At 44.6% G+C, this 15084-nt stretch overlaps 1 protein-coding gene across 7 annotated transcripts in view; it reads right to left on the reverse strand.

Moving 5' to 3' along the window:
- Positions 1-15084, reverse strand: part of LOC119974848 (rab effector Noc2-like) — a 253248-nt gene that overhangs the window by 166607 nt on the left and 71557 nt on the right. For all 7 annotated transcript variants that reach the window (XR_005462586.1, XR_005462585.1, XR_005462584.1 and 4 more), the window contains exon 3: positions 14356-14408. The gene's annotated coding sequence lies outside the window, so the exon portion shown is untranslated. The remainder of the gene's footprint in view (positions 1-14355; positions 14409-15084) is intronic.

Raw genomic sequence — 15084 nt, forward strand, 5'->3', positions numbered from 1 at the left:
GTGGAGAGTGTATTTGCTGACAGTCATCCTGTTTAAAAGGGATCTTGTGTTAATGAGGCCATTATCCATAGATACATACATAGAAAATAGAAGCAGGAGGCCGTTTGGCCCTTCGAGCCTGCTCCGCTATTCATTATCATCATGGCTGATCATCAAGTTCAATACCCTGATCCTGCCTTCCCCCCCATATAGAACATAGAACATAGAACAGTACAGCACAGAACAGGCCCTTCGGCCCTCGATGTTGTGCCGAGCAATGATCACCCTACTCAAACCCACGGATCCACCCTATACCCGTAACCCAACAACCCCCCCCCCCTTAACCTTACTTTTTAGGACACTACGGGCAATTTAGCATGGCCAATCCACCTAACCTGCACATCTTTGGACTGTGGGAGGAAACCGGAGCACCCGGAGGAAACCCACGCACACACGGGGAGGACGTGCAGACTCCACACAGACAGTGACCCAGCCGGGAACCGAACCTGGGACCCTGGAACTGTGAAGCATTTATGCTAACCACCATGCTACCGTGCTGCCCCAGTTCAGTTTCCCCAGAACCTTTCAGTTTCCCCAGAACCTTCTCCTTAATAATGGTCACTGCACTCACCTCTACCCCCTGGTTCTCCTGGAGCTCTGGCACCCCACTGGTGTCTTCCACCGTGAAGACTGACGCAAAGTAACTATTCAGTTCATCTGCCATTTCTTGTTTCCTATTATTACTTCTCCAGCCACATTTTCCAGTTGTCCAATGTATATTTTTGCCTCTCTCTTATCTTTTATATATTGAAAAAAACTCTTCCTATCTTCCTTTATATTACCAGCTAGCTTGTCCACTGCTTGCTTTTAAAGGCTTCCCAATCCTCTGGCTTCCCACTAATCCTCACCACTTTGTATGCTTTTTCTTTAGCTTTTATGCTGTCCTTGACTTCCCTTGTCAACCATGGATGCTTTGTCCTCACCTTAGCATGTTTTCTCCTCCTTGGGATGAATTTCCGTTGTGCCTCCCGAATAACCTCTAAAAACTCCTGCCATTGCTGCTCCACTGTCTTCCCTGCTGGGCTCCTTTTCCAATCAACTCTGGACAACTCCTCCCTCATGTCTTTGTAGTTTCCCTTATTTAATTGTAATGCCGTTACATCTGATTGCAGCTCTCAAACTGCAGGGTAAATTTTATCATATTGCTCCCTAAGGGTTCCTTCACCTTAAGTTCTCTGATCGAGTCTGCCTCATTACACATCACCAAATCCAGAATTGCCTGTTCCCTAGTAGGCTGTGTCACAAGCTGCTCCAAAAAACATCTCTTGGACATTCCACAAATTCCTTTTCTTGGGATCCATTACCACAACTTGATTTTCCCAGTCCACCTGCATATTCATATATCTGGTGATCCCTTCAGCCCCAAGAGCTATATCTCATGCCTTCTTGAAATTACACAACATTTTACCTCAATTACTTCCTGTGATAGTGAGTTCCACAGATTCACCAATCTCTGGGTGAAGAAATTTCTCCTCACATCAGTCCTAAAAGATTTACCCCTTATCCTCAAACTATGGCCGCTAATTCTGGACACCCCACCATTGGGACCATTCTTTCTGAATCTACCTGGTCTAATCCTGTTAGAATTTTATAAGTTTCTGTGAGATCCCCTCTCACTCTTCTAAACTCCAACGAATATAATCCATGACTTATCTCTCCTCATGTGACAGTCCTGCTATCCCTGAAAACTGCCTGGTAAACCTTCGCTGTTCTCCCTCCTTAGCAAGACCATCCTTCCTCAGAAATACTCCAGATGTAGCCTCTTTAGTGCAGGCTGGATTTAAAAAGTGCAGATTACCAATGATATTGGTTCCCCTGCTGATGAGTGCAGTCAACGAACAATGCAAATGCACTGGCTGCACACAAACATCATCTTAATAAGAAGGCAGCACGTAGTTGGCAGGCTGCCTGCATTTCACTCAACGGGCGTGGGTTATTAGATTTCACCATCCCTGAATCCGCTTTCAGAGGCTCACTAAATTATAGGCCATTGACTCAGAACCCACGAGAAAAGTATGCAAAGCATTAAAATGTTATATATATATTGTTATATATCAGCTTCTACCATCACCCCACAATATTTTTTAAAAGTGATTCGATTGTCGTGGTTTTCATTTCCTGGCTGTCGTTCTGTGAGAATTCTTTAATGTGAATAGGTGATGACATCATCGCGATACAAGGAACAAATGAAACCTCAGGTAAGTTTGAAGATGTTTCAAATCCTTCGCTAGATGCTTTGATTTAGAAGCAGCAAAATTAAACAAGCGATGTACTGACTGCTTGGACAGCTTGATGACATCACTGTAGCTCCACACTGGGAATGCTCATTGAAGAACTGTGCGTTGGGAGGGAGGGAACGTTCTGACCACAGGGATGACGAGATCTCTCTGCCAGGCCTCCTCGGAGATCAAACACTGGTTTTGCCACCGACTGCAAAATTCAGGCCGTTTTTCTACTTCTAACCACATTGTAATCACAATCTGAATATCACTTTTAGATTTTCTGACAAACGGAATCTGGACCCGCTAGAATGCTGGAACTCCAAAACGTAGAAAGCAATAGAAACCTGAAGTGAAATTCAAGCATAAATAAAAACAGAAAAATTATGGAAATACTGGATAGATGCGGCAATGTCTTGGGGAGAGAACAGATTCAGGTCAGCGAACCTCTGCCAGAAGAGCATTTTGCTTTTCTATTAGTGAAATTCAAGCAGTTTGTCAATAACATTTGAACCCCAATATAAATCACAATGTTCAAACAGGCTTCAGGCAATATTATTCGGTGGCGCTTTGAATGTGGCCTAGTTTATTATAGCTTCATTTAGGCTTCATCTTCCTTCCAGTAAGAGATCATGGAAGATAGCAACAGACAACAGGCTCCTTTGTGGATTATATGACTTTACTTGAAGCTGCGTCACATCTAATGTCATGTAATTGGATCAATTCTATCTGAACGGGCCAATTCCTCACTGGTTCTCTTTAGTAAAGAAACAAAGTAATTGAAACAGCAGTGCAACTTGCCAAACACAACTCATTTTCTCAACATTTACAGGAAGCGTCAGGAAATGGTGATAAAATTAAAATCAAGGAAACCCAGTAATTAGGAATGTGGTTCTGCTGGTTGTATATTTTTTTCAAACCTATTCAAAAAAAGAAGCAGTGTAGTGGTAGAGGCAGTTTGGCTAGGTTGAAGAAACTAGTGCTTTTGACTTGCTGATAGGCCTAGCAACTCAAGGCAAGTTGGTGACAATGCAGAACACAATGTCAAGGAATTGAATAAGAATGTTAGAGGTTCAAAAGAGGAGGTGAGGTGTGAACTGCACAATTACATTCTAAAAGGTGGACTCACAACATGAATGAAAAATGAAATGAAAATGAAAAATGAAATGAAATGAAATGAAATGAATGAATGAAAATCGCTTATTGTCACGAGTAGGCTTCAATGAAGTTACTGTGAAAAGCCCCTAGTCACCACATTCCGGCGCCTGTCCGGGGAGGCTGGTACGGGAATCGAACCGTGCTGCTGGCCTGCTTGGTCTGCTTCAAAAGCCAGCGATTTAGCCTGGTGAGCTAAACCAGCCCCTATGTAATTGTAATGTAATTAAGAGTGACAGCTGAGGAGGTTAGTTCGGAGAATGGAAGATCAAACGGGAAAACGGGATATCAGGACCAACTTTTAACCTCTGTAGTTTGGCTGTTTTGAGACCTCAGCGCGCAAGAAAAGCTGTGAAACTCCCAGCAAGTTGTGCCTGTAAAAGAAGTCTGCTTGGTATTGGCCATTATCTACCCGAATGGGAACAGAGTCTCATAGCACACGAGAATAGCTGGGTGTTTTCCAGCGCTCGGACCACCGAAAAATACCCCGCTCTCTAACGCCCATCCATGTAGATCGGGGGCCTTGGCGGGGAACACCCCGACGAGGCCACACTTAGCCCCATTTTCTGCACTGAGGAGCTCCGCTTGCCCCTGATACAACCCCCAAACCCCCCTCCCCAAGCCCCAACTCACTATCAGAAAGGCCCCGGGCTCTCCCACACCAGCCCGATCACCACTGCACAAAAAAGTCAGCTTGATACCTTGACAGTACCATTCCGGCACCCTGGCAGTGCCCTTGCCAGCTGGTAGTGCCACCTGAGCACCCAGGTGGTGCTGCCAGGATGGCAGGCTGGCAGTGTTAGGGTGCCCAGGAGGCACCAGCAGTGACAGAGTACCACCAAGCCCAGAGGGCATGCACCTGGATGTCTCTAATCCCCTGGGAGACTCCCAAGACTGCCGTTCCACCTGGTCCCCGTTTGTGGAGACCAGTGTACTTCTGGTTGATTTTCTTGTTGTGCATCCTATTGTTTAATAAACCTTTATTTTATTTAAAATCATCACAAGGACGTCTGAGATTCCTTCTCTGGTTTTGACATCTTTCTTCACATTATGCCAAACTGCAAAATACAGTTGAGAGCAGGTGTTTCTAGTTTTAATTCTGGGATTTGGAATACGCTAGCATTTAGCATCAGCTGTGCTCTTAACAAAATACACTGACATCTCACTCACTGTGGTAAACCTGGGAACTGAATGTAGCACAGGGTACGGTGAGGAACCACTGCACTGGGGTTAGAAACTAGCGTGAGGCTCTCCAGTGCCATGCTGGCCCCCCTGTGCAGCGCAGCATCGCTGATCCCAGGGGCCAGGTGACACCGTCGGAAAATGTTCCGGCATTTATGACGGTGTCAACACTTAGCCCCAGGATCGGAGAACCCCGCCCCTTGTTCCTTCAATGAAGCAGATCCACTAAAAGCCTTTCTCCACCCCACACCACTCTTTGATGTTGCAGTTCACATTATTGTGGGGTGGACACCTCTTTCTGGCTTCAATTAGGACACTGCTGTGTACCTGCCTTGATGGGAAGGGTGGGGGGGGGGGGGGGGGGGGGGGGGAGGGGCAGAGTAAAATTCTGCAATTTTAACTGTCCCCTCCAGATCCAGACCTGTCAAGATCCAGAGTTAGATTCAGCATGTTCATTTATTAAACTTTCAAACATACCAGTGGAAAAAAAGCAATAGTAGCTTGGTTATTCACATATTTCATCCTCTTGTACCAATTGTTGCCAGGTTTTTAGATATTGATCAAGGGAGAACCTGCAGAGATGGAAAATGCTTAGCAAATCTTGTGTTGGAGAAGTGGCCCTCTCAGATCCTTGGTTTGTTCCCTGAATTTATTGTTTAACAACCTAACATCTTGGGCCGGATTCTCTGTTTCAGCGGCTAAGTGCCATCTGAAACGGAGAATTTGCAGCCGTTTTACAACGCCAGAATCGGCGCTGACCCTTCACTGATTCCGGGACCGGGTGAGGGGTTAGTAGCAGCGCCAGCTGAAACTCCCAACACCTGCTCCGAAAATGGGCGGGTCACTGGTCGCGCATGCGCACGGGTATGACCTGCAGCGGTCGCACCGTACAACATGGTGCCGGCCGGGCGCAGATCCAACCTGCCATCCACGAACCCACAGGCCACCCACCTCCCCACCAGTCACCCCAGCCTTTGCTGAATCCCCCGCCAGCGGCATGGATCCCAGTTGAGTGTGTCCGCAGCCACCAGGCCGGGTTCCTGACCGCTCAGATCACCCGGCAACTGCGCGTTCGGGAACTCAGCCCATCGGGGGGCGGAGCATCGCGGGAGGGCCTGCTAATGACGCGCCAACACCGTTGCCACGGCAGGCGGCATGAAACACGCTTTGGCCACTTCCAACGGGGCGGAGCATGGCTGAATGGCGTCAAACCGGCACCAGCCCTGATTTGGGCGTCGGAGTGGATTCTCCGCCCAAGCGCTGATTACGACACTGCCATTGGGCAAAGGAGAATCACGTCCCATGTTTTTTAAAGGCGTTATAAGCAAAAATGTGGATCTGAATCTTCTCAGTCATAACTTCTGATACTGTTATTTTATATGTTAGGATCTTTAGTTTGAACAGAAGCTCTATAGATGGACGGGTATTTATCTCCCAATTGTTAAAGTAGATACGCTTGAACCTTGATCAGAGATTACAAAAGATGTGCGACTTGGTACCTTGAGGACCTAACAATAGATCCTGACTTCTATAAACAAATTGTTCAGAGGGTCTTTTGTACGGAGAATTATTAAGATAAATGTAGATTCCCACCCTCAGAAAAATGCACAATTGACTGAATTTAGTGTGCAAATAGTAATGTACCGAACCTGCGCAAAGAATTACATTGGACACCAATAATAAAACACACTGAATGAGGTGGATGCAATAATAGCATCGACTAAATAAATGACTGAACCAAAGTCAAATGTTTAACTCACAAGATGGATTTTTTAAAATCGCATGACTGCCTTCGTTCAAAAAATGTAAAACTCAGAGCAGATCTTACAGAGAATGGAAAACTATGCCCAAGTCAATTTCTTCAGTAATTTGATACGATTATTGCCAGAAATAAAAAAGGGTGAGACTAGAAATATAAAAAACGTTTATGGCCCTTTGAACACAGAATGCCTAACCTGAACCAATGGTGGAAACAGCTTAAAATTGCTTTTAAATAGGAAGTGGATACATTTTCTTTAATGAGATTGGGTGGATAATTCTCACAGTTCATTGGCACAGTCGTGATGGGAATAATAACCTCCTTTTATACTGTAAAATTATTTGATTCTATAATTCTTTGATTTCCAACCATTCCTGACACCTTTTGGGTTAAACTGTAAAAGTTGACTTTCCAACCACACCATCATGGCTGAGTTTGTACGATCTTGTTCCATAATATTATTTATTTGCTTTACCTTGCCTATAGTTATGAATTTAAGATTATCGATTGTTTGTATTCTCACTGTGTATAATTTTCCAAAAGGAATAATTTTCCCAAAAGCAATAAGGTTTAAGAAAGTTAACAGAAGAGGGCTCACAGAACAATATAAACCTGCGGCTTGCTCTTTTATGATTCATTATATGACAGCAGCTTTCGCGAGTCCCCCGTTATGCTGAACGTCATCATTAATCAGAATCATGCGTAGAATGACTGCTGCTACTGGAATAGAATGGAGGCTAAGTCTTCTTACTGGTATTTCATCGTGTGCCTCTGTGAGTGAACAGCATTCAAAAAGCTCAACAACAAAGAGTTGTCAGACCATTTAATCAGTTCTCGTTTTATTAACGAATACTTAAGCCAACAGACCTTGAAAGAACCAGTGGTTTAGCTATGACTGGAATCCAGTGAACCCCAACACCAGTCAAGGAACACTTGCTCCCCTTCAATCTATGTCTTGGAAGAAATTATTCTAATTTCTTCAATCAGAAAATCAGATTGCAACAGGTAGGTATATCAACGATAATGAGAATAACTATCCACAGAGTATGTGAAACATTTTGAGGATCATTTTAACCTAGCTTTTTGGTGAGAACTCCATGTGATTGGGTGGAATGCCACTCTTACAGCCCGACCGACAATGCACTTAATTTATTCCAACAGAGGCCAAAATTGTGAAAAATGTAAAACGTAAAACCAGTGTTGCCCTCTATTTCCCTAAATTTCCCAATGGGCAGGTTAGGTTAAAGTTGCATGTGCAAGCTCTTCCCAATCAATCCTGCACTCAGCAGAGACTATATTAGCATTCTCTTGTGGCCATTTGTACGTATATATCTATAAACCAACCTGTGTAAAATGGTACAATTGGGTACTTGAAAGTAATGAAATGAAATGAATTGAAAATGAAATGAAAATCGCTTATTGTCACAGGTAGGCTTCAAATGAAGTTACTGTGAAAAGCCCCTAGTCGCCACATTCCGGCGCCTGTTCGGGGAGGCTGGTACAGGAATTGAACCGTGCTGCTGGCCTGCCTTGGTCTGCTTTCAAAGCCAGAGATTTAGCCCTGTGCTAAACCAGCCCCTATGATGCATACAGTCCCTTCTTGGCGCACAAGATATCACAATCTGGCAACGAGGCTGGGATGGTGGATTTCCCTAGGTAAGGAAATGTGGTTGAAAAAGTTTCAAACAAACCAACAGAAGTACTGGGATGGTTTTATTCGCTGAGGAATAGGTTTTAAAATGCAGTCTTAGAGAAAAGGCGTTTGTACACGTAGGTGGGATGCCTTCAAAGACGGCTGCACTAAAAAAATATTGGTGGACAACTGGGGGCATATAACCATGACTGAGTTTTTCTTAGTGTGTATGTGGAATGGCTAGGGATGTTTTCACTGCCATAATATCCTCAAAAATATAGCTGTTAATCATGCAGTTGGGAAAAGGAAAAATTGAATGTTTTTCATGGACAACCCGGACCCAGAAGCACATGAAATGTTCTAGAATGTGTTCAATCCTGTGTTCAAAAGGCGGGCATTTTGTGGAAACTTAAGCAGCACTATAAACCCGAGTCATTGGAGATTGCAGAAAGCTATTGGTTTGGAACAAGGCATGAGTTTCCCAGTGAGGGCATTGGATAGTTTATCGTGTATTTGATAAAACTATCCATTCACTGTAAATTTTAAGAATTTCAAGAGAGAGCACTGCGGGACAGGCGTGTGGGTCATTTTAATAGTAAACACATTTGCAGTAACTTGCTGACATTGCCAAGGTAACTTCTGACATAGCTTGCCAGACATCGCGGTCCATGGACATGGCGGAATGTGACTCATTGGAGTTAACAACTGCCAGCCCTCTACTGATATAAACATGCCATAGCTGAGGAAGTTGAAAGTCTCAACAAAGACCTGTTGGGGCAACATTGGGTACAGAATTGTCCATTTGTGAAGGCAGAGTGCTATGGCTGCAAGGTCATCATGCCAAGCCATTCCAAAAGAATGTAAATGGAGAAAACGGTGGCGAGAGATTGCACACAGTTGTCAAACAGCTCCATGTTGATGAGAGTTTGGTTGGTCCAGTAGAAATTCACAGGACATCATAGTCCAAGTAGTATTGAATCAAACTCCGGTAAATGTGGAAGTGGACACAGCGGCAACAGTTAGTATAGTAATTCAGGAGTTGCACTGTGATGAATTGACCCAACATCAGCTGAGAAATCACATGTAGAATTGGAAAGTTATGGAGGAGAAAAAGTTCTCATATGGGAAGTGTGTCAGTTCCAATCACATGCAAGGAGTAATATGCAAAATAGTCCATCAAAGTGATGAAGAGTGAAACACCAGCCTTGTTAGAAAGAAACTAGTAGGCAGCATTTAAGTTAAATTGGTACAGCCTTTTTCACATCCAAATTAAATTCTCAATGCAAGACGACATGATCGACAAGTAATCTCAGGTATTTAGCAAAACGGGCAAACTGATTCAAGGAAATAAGGCTAGCGTACAGGTTCAGAGGAACGCAAGACCAATTTGCTGCAAGCCGCATCCAGTACCTTACGGTCTGAAGCAGAAAGTAGACCAAGAGCTGAAAAGATTTGAGACTGAGAATTTTATCTCGAAGGTAGAGCAGAGTAATTGGGCACCCATAGTCCTAGGAGCAAAGTGGTGTGAGAATACGTATTGATTTTAAGACAACGACAAATCAGCCACAGAATGAAATCCACCTGAAACTTTGCCGAACGTGGAGAATCTGCTCACAATGTTGTCAGGGGGCCAGATTTTCTTCAAAATTACATCTGACAAATGCCTTTCTGCAACTTAAGTTAGATGATGAGCCTGGGTCATATGTGACTATTGTTAGGAAATCATGATAAAATAATAAAAACAAGAATTCCACCCATTGGGAATGTGTTCAGGTCCATAGAAGAAAGCTGTGTCAACTCCCAACAGGTTGCACGTGGAGAAAGTCTGTTTGAGAAGCCTCAGTTCTCTGTACCCTCAATTGGAGGCAACCCCAAATTATATTGGTGCCTGGTGTGGTAACTATTGTTGGATTTTGCTTACGGTTTTAAAACCTATGGAATGTTGTTTGGGGAAATTGAGCTCTAAGATTAAGAAAGTAGAGGAGTTTGGAACTGGGTGAATTTAATGATACTGACCAGGACCCTCGCCGGGTCGGAGAATCGCCAGGGGGGGGGGGGGGGGGGGTGCGTGAATCCCACCATGCCGCTCCGAAGCCGGGGTGCCCACGCGGTCGCCACGGTGCCGGTCGGGGCCGTTGAAAGTGGCCCCCGCAGCGATTCTCCATGCTCCACGATGATCAGGCCCGCGGGAGCTCCCAATCAGCGGTCACGCTCATTCCGGGGGAGCCTATGTTCGTCCGTGCTGGGCCCCTGTAGGGTTCCGCCATGTTGCACGGGGGTCGGTGTGAAGACGGCAACCACGCGCCTACGCCGGCGCGGAGACAGCCGTGGCGTGGCGCGCATGTGCAGACCCGCGCTGGCCATGTAGGGCCGGCTTTCAGTGCCGGAGCAGCGCACAGCACTCCGCCACCATTCTAGCCCCCGAAGAAGAGGACAATTACTGGGCCTGGAGGCCCGTTGACACTGGCGTCGCTCATGCCGGTTTTGACGCCGACGTCAACACTTGGCCGCGATATTGGTGAATCCCTGACACTGTGTATAGCCATTAATGTAGTTATGTGTATTTCTAGTTGATTTTCTTATCGTGTATGTTTTATTGTTTAATAAACATTTAGTTTGTTTAATATAGTCATGACAACATCTGGGGCATCCTTCACTGGCCTTCACATCTTTCCTCACCTTACACAAAATTGCGAAATACAGTTGAGAGCAGGTATTCCAAATTTCCCTTCTGGGATTTGGAATATCCCTGCATGTAACATCAGCTGTGCTCTTAATATTATTAAAGATAAGAAGTTTATCCAGTGCCTATATTAGGACCAAATATCGTAGATTAAGCAAAATCTAGACGTTTGGGGCGGAATTCTCCGCTCCCAGGAAAAATCGGGAAGGCCGTCGTGTACTCAGCCGAGTTTCACGATGGCCTCGGAGGCCGCTCCTCTCACCGTATTCACCCCCACCCCGGGGGCTAGGAGCGGCGCTCCGTTATTCTCGGCGGCCGGGCCTTGACGTTTGACGCTCACGTAGGCGCGCCGAGAATGACGCGACGGCGCGCCTATGTGACGTCAGCTGCGCATGCGCAGGTTGGCCGGCTCCAACCCGTGCATGCGCGGTGGCCGTCTTCCCCTCCGCTGCCCCGCAAGACGTGGCGGCTTGATTTTGCGGGGCGGCGGAGGGGAAAGAGTGCGTCGCTTTGAGATGCCGGCCCGACGATCGGTGGGCACCGATCGCGGACCAGTCCCCTCCGGAGCACGGCCGTGGTGCTCACTCCTCTCTCCTCCCCCCACAAGCTTCAAACGGACCTTTGGCGCCCATGTTCACGATGGCAACGACCAGGTGTGGTTGCCGCCATCGTGAAACGGTCGCGAACAGCAGACCGCTCGGTCCATCCAGGTCAGAGAATCGCTGGTCCCCGTGAAAAACGGCGAGCGGCGATTCTCCGAGCGGGGGGTGGGAGAATCGCGGGGGGGGCCAAGGCAGCATGAAATGAGTCACCCGGCCCTCCCGCGATTCTCCCACCCGGCGTGGGGAGCGGAGAATCACGCCCTTGGGGTATGGATCGAGTATGGGCACCACGATGACAAAAATAATGGTTGTTAGAAGAAATGGATTAGAAGAAATGAAAGTGAACATTAAAGTGAATGGTGTCACACAGAAACAAGCAGATTTTTTTTATATTTAGGACAAATGACAACAAAAGATGGCAGATGTAATGTCGGTCGAAGAAGGTTAGCGATAGCTAGAAGTCATTTTGTGATGATGAAGGGTGTGTTAACAAGAATACTCAAGCTTGCAACAAGGGAAGAAAACTCATGAGGTGTTGCATTCTATCCACTTCCCTGTGTGCCTCAGAAATCTGGACAATAAATAAAGATCTGTCTGTGGAAGGAATTAAAGATCTTTGAAATGTAGATGCTGCGACATGTGCAGAAAATTCAAATATACAGACCACAAGACAAATGAATAGATGACTTGAAATAGCAAGAACGGCGAGAACTCTAAAAAGCGACATCTGTAAAAGAAATGTCCAGACTTTAGCAATGTGATCAGAACGGAAAAGCTCTGCAGATCTCTCCCAGCGGGCAAAGTGGAAGGCGGCAGAAAGAGGGTCAACCAGGAATAGTTGGATGACGGGCATCACAGGGAGGCTGCAGACGAGCTACAGTAGATTTGTGAGAATGGCACAAGACCGGCGAGGATGGCATACCCTGAGATCAGATCTCCTGGCAGAGGTGGCTACAAGCAGCAGCAGCAGCAGCTGCAACACACCTGCGTCTATTTCACAGGCTGTCCTTTGGTGTTTCTTCCGCCCCCTCTAATCTTCCAAGGGAGTGATGAACCAAGCTTTGCGAGGAATTCCGGGGGGGGGGGGGGGGGGGGGGGGGGAGTGTGCTATTTGGATACGAACGTGCACAACAGGTGGAGTTTCTCTCAAAAGAGCAAGTTAAAGATTTGCCTGTCAACAGGACAGGAGCAGTTTCTCAAAGACTGGCAGGTTAAATAGTAGTTTGAGACAGGCAAGAATCTGAAAGCTGGCTCCTGAAGAACATCTCTTATTTTCAAAGCAGTGTATCCAAGACTATTAAGCAAGTATTCCTGGATCTGCTAACCATATTTAAAAGTGGACTTTGACCTAAGATGAGGGCTGTTTGAGTGGAGATAAAATAGCAGTTAGCAGCGTTTCATTTTATCGTTAATCACTGTTTAACGGTAATTGTAAGCTTTTTTTTAATGAGGTTAAAGTTAGCAATAAAGTTTGATTATACCATATTCCTTATTTGTGTGTGGAATCAGTCTTGGAGTGAAGTATCCTTTCCTCACAGTCTAATAGAATATTGGGATTTCTGTTCGTTATCCTAACAACTGTTGGGGCCTGGTCCAGGATCCTAATATTCAGGCTCTCAGCTGAGTCAGACTCTTTGCTCTGGACATGCAAGAAAAGTATAAAAATATTTTAAAAACTTATCTTTTGGAGTTCTGCTGGTCCAATTTCTATAGGCCAGATAGGTCACAGCTGCTTCTAGCTGAGGCAACAGAGTTATAACTGCTTTTAGGTCTCAATATTATCAGCACTTAACAAGTAAATGAAAAGAAAAGGGCCTCATCAGCTTTGGACTGGTGTGCTAGCCACAGGTTCAGTTGAGGAGGTTACAATTGGGAATGGTCAGCTTTCAGGTGACATAAATTACCACGGCAATTGATTATTCACTCCCTCAGTTTTCACTGGAATGACAGGGTGGGGTTAAAATTGTTTTATGGAAATGCATTTTGGCAGTTAGCAGAAATAAGTCCATGATTCAAAACCACAGAACCAGCAGGAGGTTTGCAATCACGCTTCTAACCTCTCGTTAACTGTTAATACTCTTATTCCCTCAGCTCCTGTAATAATCTCTTACCACCAGGAAAATACATGTGGAAGGGCATGGGAATCTGTTTGGTATTCACGGTTAAATTTCTGACAGCCAGATGGTTAAATAGGAAACTAGAAGCCAATCTTTTACTTAATACTAGATATACTTAAAAAAGGCAACATTACACATGTCTGCCTTCACCCTGACCAATGCCCAGTCTCCCAGAAGTCTCTCGTCACTTTGCTCAAGGTACTTAATCAATCAATGCCCTCCCTGTGTATCCTTAACATAAAACACAATTAACATGCATGATGACATTTCTCGTGCATATTTTAGTCTTGCACCCATTTATTTGTTTCTTGGTATTTATTTTCCTGCAGAAATACTTTCTGGTTTTATTCTCCATGTTACCTCTCAATTGACCATTTGCATCTTTCCTGTGACCCCACCAAATGTTAACAACATGTCAACAGCCCCCATGATCTAAATAAATACAGAAGTAGGATTAGGAAAATATAGAAAAGATGTTTCACCAGATTTTACTGAAAGTTACCCAATAGCACACCAAAGAAAGCAGAAAAGGGCATACGGTCAATGTTGTGACTGGCTTTACATACTACACAATGGCTGTGTGCCTTTCACAAGAAAAATAAATCCAATAACTTTCCCCCAGTATCCATCAAACCTAATCCTATCATGTGCAGAGGCAGGTGACAATTTCAAGTATTATCTCACTTGAACAGTGCTCGAAGTCCGTTACAAAATTAGCGTCAGTTGACAAAATCTCTTCTGGTTTAGAGGATCAACTACACCCCACATCATCAGTTAAACTCAGCCTCTGTTAATTTTGGCATGGAAACATATAAATACATAACCTCATAATTAGCCACGGGTTCAGGATTCAATTCAGGCAATACATCTAAACAGATACAATATTGATGAAACTTCACTTATGGCTAAGAATTTACTTAACTCCAATTTTCAAGTTCAATGCACTAACAAACGCAATTTACTTACTTTTACAGCAGGAAGTTTCAAAAGTAGCTTGTTCTTGCTGGATTCTATTCAACCTATAGGCAGAAAAGAACAGTGCATTAGAACGGTATATTTCTAATAGGCCTCAGACGCGACAGAACTATAACAGCTTATGAAGCTCCTGAATCCCACGGTGAGATGTTCTGCTGGTGTTTGGAAGATTATACCACGCTGCAATGTTAAACAGCCTGTTTTTTCTATCCCTATGTTTGCATATCTGACTTCGGCCAAATCAAAAAATTGGCCATTCTCTACCCTTGTAGCTTGCACTGACCAACTAACTGTCAACAGTACCTGCAAATGTTTTAATAACTACAATATTAGTTTACCATTGTTATCAATCTGTATATCCTGTTTTAATCTGGCTAAAAATGTGTATTTTAAGGCAGATTAAATGAACCAAAAAAATAGTCTTACATCGTATGTGTGTGTACCTGTGTTAAAAGACCTACAGCAGTCTGATTTAGATTGCGGGGGGGAGACAATCAAACCAGCGCTGCATCAATTTTAATGTGAGTCACGCTGCTGCTCCAAACACTACAACGCCCTTGAAACCAGTTTTAAGTTGATGGTGTCATTCTAAATTGACAGCATTTGCACATCTAATACTACAGCTTTGAGGATTTCCATCACTGTCCAGGCCTCATACATTGCTCAGCTGTGATTGTTTTAAATTTGATAAACTAAAAGTACATTCCAAGATAAGTACAC

The sequence above is a fragment of the Scyliorhinus canicula genome, chromosome 12 (genome assembly GCF_902713615.1).
Source record: "Scyliorhinus canicula chromosome 12, sScyCan1.1, whole genome shotgun sequence".
NCBI classification, from domain to species: Eukaryota; Metazoa; Chordata; class Chondrichthyes; order Carcharhiniformes; family Scyliorhinidae; genus Scyliorhinus; species Scyliorhinus canicula.